The sequence below is a fragment of the Triticum aestivum genome, chromosome 6D (genome assembly GCF_018294505.1).
Source record: "Triticum aestivum cultivar Chinese Spring chromosome 6D, IWGSC CS RefSeq v2.1, whole genome shotgun sequence".
NCBI lineage: Eukaryota > Viridiplantae > Streptophyta > Magnoliopsida > Poales > Poaceae > Triticum > Triticum aestivum.
This window is the reverse complement of record NC_057811.1, coordinates 343,953,886-343,958,985: the sequence shown is the minus strand read 5'-3', so window position 1 is coordinate 343,958,985 and position 5,100 is coordinate 343,953,886. Positions and strand designations below refer to the sequence as shown.

Here is a 5,100-nt window from a genome sequence, read left to right as displayed (position 1 = left end):
GCTTAGCCCCTGCCTCCTCCTGGATTTGTCCCCTGCATCACAAACACCTTGCTGCCACAATGTTCTGGATCAACCTGCAAATCACTTCTTTGCCCCTGGACCGAATTCTTTCTGCATTTGGACTAAGGGTATCAGGGTCCATGTACTAGACATGATGTGGCCGATCATTTGGCAACGCGTATGCCAGTTCACGCGGTGACCACGGGCCGCGACCAGCCAAACTCGTGCTTTGGAGTGTTCCCGCCCCTGTTCCCGGGACAGAGCTTGCCTGCTTCCTTGTGGTACTCCCATCCGTGCTCCCATGCACCCATTCCTCATCCAACGGTGACGCTAGTTTCCTTCCCAGCGTACCTTTTTCAAGAAAATAGAAGGCAAATAAATCTTGTATTTCCTTCTCCCCTCCATACTTATTCTTTCTCCCGTACTACTAATAATACATATATTTTCTTTTCCCTTTTGCTTTCCCTTCCAACATCCAGTTAGCCAGCCACCGGCGGATTTCCTCCCGTCGCCGCCCTCTTCTTCTTTGCCTGATACTTGTATATGTCTGGGATAGTTCGTTTGATGTATTTCTGTCTATGATCTTACTCCTAGTTGATCTGATTTATCTAATGTGCTTTTGCTTCTGGCTGAGATTGACCTTGTTTGATGTGCTCATGTCTCCATCGGTGATGAGATTTGTGTGATTTTCTGTATGAATTAACAGATGATTAGTGGGTTTGGCGCCCAGACTTTGTTCTTTATGCGTCAGCGGCAAAATTGTGAAATTAGTATTGATCTCGCCTCCAAATTTAATGTAGTGCTAGTATTACGGGAGGGAGTGGGAAAGAAGCAGTTACGTACTGAGAGAGATGGAGTACCGAGGGGAGAAGGAAATATATGATTTATTTGGCTATTTTTTCTGGAAAAGAAACGATTGGGAAAGAAAACTACCTCAGCCATTTGATGAGGAATGGGTGCATTGGGAGCATGGATGGGAGCACCGCGAGGGAGCAGGTGTTCTCGTCGCCTTCCTCCTCGTCTCGACGCCAAACCTTATCCAGGAGCTAGCCCGTGCTCGACTGCATTGGCCTGAGTCGCTGTCCTGCCCTGCCTCGCTGCCGTCACCTCGCCGTTGAGCTCCCCGTGACGCGTCCGTCCTCTGCTCCGTTTTGGCATGTCGGCCGAGCTCTCAAGAGCGTCCGCGAGCCCTCCCCTCGGCCTATATAAGGACCCCCCGAGGTGTTCCGCAGCTCCCAAGCCTCTCCCCGTTCCTCATTTGCCCCCGGAGTCCCCTAATCTCGCCGGAGTTGGCCGTCGTCCACCATGGCCGCCTCGGCCTCGGCTTGATTCCGGCCAAATCGAGCCTCCTCTCCTCCTCCTACCACGTCCACCGGGTCCCCCTCGTTCCACTCAGCCGCCCCACCCCCTTGCCCTCTCGCCGGAGTCGCCTGTTTCGCCAGAACACCACCTCGGCTGCCGCCCCTGGCCTCCTCTGGCGCCGCCTCTCCCGTCCACCTCACTCCTCCCCGGCGGCCGTGTCTCCCCTAAACGGAGGCGCCTCGGTCCCTCGCACCCGCCGGTGGCCTCGGCTCGGCCGGAGATGGCCTGAGCTAGCCGGCCCCTTGGCCATTTCCCTCCCCTGCCTCTGCTCTGTCTCACGGGAGAACAGGCGAGCGAGAGGAAGGAGACGACCGAGCCTGGCCCCTCCCCCTGCGGCTAGACCCCACCTGTAAGCCTCTCTTCCCCCTGGTCCACGTGGATAAGTGGACACGTCTTTTCTAGAAATACGTTTTCAGTTTGGAAAAGCATATTCTGAATCTATTGCGGCTGAAAATACTTTCCCTTTACAGAAAACGTAATCCGCCCGAAGGCGCTATCCATTTTCAGCCGCCAGGGACCTGTTTGTGAGGATTTTTATCACAGATTAGTCCCTAATCTTCTACACCTCATAACTTCGCGACCGTAACTCCGATTGAGGTGAAACCAACGCTCACTTCTTCATCTCGCCGAGCTCTTTCTGTTGGTGCCATTTTCATAAGATGTCCACACTATGAAAATGACCATTATGCCCTTGCCTCTAATCAGCCCCTCCGAAAGAGAACCGTCCGGCGTTTCGTTCCGCGGCTTCACCGCACTTTTTCCCGGGGTCTCCGTCATCCGAGGCAAGCCACAACCACCATTTGCATGATAGCCATGCAGTAGCATTGGTTTTCAACTTGAATCTTTAATAACTGTTTGTTTGTTTTGCTACTGCTGTCGTTATTTCGGTTATGCTTATGGATCGGTGTTTACCGTCATGCTATGCTTTCTTGCACTCCGTTATCATGTTCTACTTGCTAGTATTTCTGTCGTATGTCATGCTTGGTAGTAGTACCTGTTGGTATTGGTAACATTCTTCGTTGCATGACTTTGGTCGGTTACCGAGTATCGTTTGTATGCATTGTTCCTTTGCTGTTAGTTGGTTAAGGGCTTACTTGGTATTGTTCTTGCTATGTTCTTCCATGGTATTTATTCATGATGCTAGTGGTCGGGTTATGCTATGAGTAGTGTTATACTTGTGATATTCATGCTCGTCATTGTGCCATGCTTAGTGGGATATGATTCATGGTTATTAATCTGGTTAATAGTTATGTTGCACCCCATGCGTATGTTGATATCATGCTCATGCATCGTACTTGCATCATGTTATTTTCATATGACTCAGCTTATTGCATTCAAGTTTAATCGGATAATAATCAAACTTGAACACCTGTTGGCTAAGTCATAGTGCCATCGAATTGAGCTGACCAGTGCAGCCACACTTGCCTTTATGGGAGGGTCCTAACTGGGTCTATTGTCATGCCTCTCGCCGGTGCCTCCAACGAGGAAAGGTTATGCGCGGGCGCTACCTTGGCCGGGTAGGACGGCATAAGCCTTGTGTGCCCATGTTTGGTTTTGAGCTCATGTCCCCGTTTGGGACCGTTTTTCCACGATGGTGGCCGTTGATGCCTTTGGTAGGCACGGGGCCACCCATGACTTATCCCAAAGGGGAGTTGGTCGGAGTGGCCGGGTGATACGTCTCCAACGTATCTATAATTTTTGATTGTTCCATGCTGTTTTATTATCAATCTTGGATGTTTTATAATCATTTTATATCATTTTTGGTACTAACCTATTGACATAGTGCCAAGTGCCAGTTGCTGTTTTTTACATATTTTTTACATCGTAGGAAATCAATATCAAACGGAGTCCAAATGCCATGAAACTCCACGATGATTTTTTATGGGCCAGAAGGAAGGCAATGGGCCTTGGTTGCACCTGGGGGGTGGGCGTTCCCTGGTGGGTTGTGCCCACCTCAGGTGCCCCTCGGACCGCCTCTTTGCACTATAAATACAACAATATTTCAGAAACCCTAGAACAAGCGTCGAAATATTCATCCAGCCGCCGCAGAGCCGAGAACCACCAGATCCAACCTAGACACCATCACGGAGGGGTTCACCAATTCCATTGGTGCCTCTTCGATGATGCGTGAGTAGTACTTTGTAGACCTTCGGGTCCGTAGTTAGTAGCTAGATGGCTTTCTCTCTCTCTCGCTGAATTCTCAATACAATGGTCTCTTGGAGATCCATATGATGTAACTCTTTTGCGGTGTGTTTGTTTGGATCTGATGAACTTCGAGTTTATGATCAGTCATATCTTTTTATATCCATGAAAGTTATTTGAGTTTCTTTGATCTCTTATATGCATGATCTCTTATAGCCTCGTATTTCTTCTCCGATATTTGGGTCTTGTTTGGCCAACTTGATCTATTTATCTGTAACGTCCCAACATTCTAAATTTTGGAATGTTATATTAAATAAACGATTATGATTGTTTCTTTGATTGTTGTGTGATCGATTGTGTGAAATTGAGTGGAATCTGAAACTTTTTGAAAGTTAAATGAGAGGGAATAAAAGGACTTTCCCAAAACTTTCATCTTGCATTTTTTATCTCCATGAATTCAAATTCATTTCATTACAAAACCCTAGAGTGAAGATAATATGACTTCTTCCATTTAAAGAAATGAAAAGGGGTTTGAAAACGATTTGAATTCCATTTTATTTCAAATCTGAAACTTTATGCCACTCAAGGATTTTCATGAGAGAAGATAATAGGACTTCTTCAAAATATATGAAATAGAGTGGAGAGTGATGAGGAGAACTTTTGAATTTCATTTGGTTCACTTTTGGAAAGTTTTTCCATTTTGAGTTTCAAAATCATTTCCATTTATTCAAATAAAATAAAGAGAGAAGGAAATATGAATCCTTCAAATATCAGAAAGAAAATATGGAAAGGGATTATGAAACCAATAGAAGTTATTCTAAAATTTGAAATCATTTGCATCTCATTGTATTTTGGAGTTTTCTTTCAAATATTCGAATAATTATCCACTCGAGAAAAAGAAATGAGAGGGGATAAGATGACTTCCTCAAACCTTACAAGAGTTGGAAATTTCATTTTGAATATTAGTTGGAGTTTTTATAGTTTATTTGGTATTTACTCAATTTGCAAAAAGTGCATTAAATGCAATAGGAAAATATTTTCAAATTCTTCAATGCTTGATTAAATGTTCACTGTGTTACATATATTCAGAGATAATGTTAGAAATTATCATGGTATTTTTAGGATGTTGTTTGTTTTCGTTTTGGCCTCGAAAAGTTTTCTGTAAAAAAAAACCGCGCGCACACCCACCTGGACCGAAACCACTTCGGACCAGGGACACAACGCACGGCCCAGCCAGCCGCTGGCCAACTTCGGCCCAAGGCCAGCGCTTGAAGGCCACCGCACGCTCGCCCGCCCTCGCCTTCCCCTCGCTCGCACGCAGCGCCCGCTGCCAGATGGGGCCCGCTCCCCAGGTCGCCCCCAACCTCCCGCTCGTTCCGCTCAGATAGAACAGGCACTCGCGCTCCCGCAACCATCGGCGCCATTGCCCCGGGATAAGGCCTATCCGCCGCGACCCCGAGCCCCTGACCTCGTCTATTTAAACCCCGGAGTCCCCCTCTATTCATTCAGCCCCTTCGCTAGCCCTCTCACCACTCGTAGCCGCCGCCCCATCGTTTCACATCTCGCCGGAGCCGGAGCTTCTCGTCATCGTTTCCG

The 5,100-nt window shown here is 47.3% G+C and overlaps 1 long non-coding RNA gene across 1 annotated transcript; it reads left to right on the top strand.

Moving 5' to 3' along the window:
- The first annotated feature begins 975 nt into the window (after positions 1-975).
- On the top strand, positions 976-2,811 carry LOC123141606 (uncharacterized). Its single transcript, XR_006470365.1, has 3 exons — positions 976-1,711; positions 1,833-1,959; positions 2,068-2,811. It is a non-coding gene; the product is annotated as an uncharacterized lncRNA (long non-coding RNA).
- Positions 2,812-5,100: the final 2,289 nt, after the last annotated feature.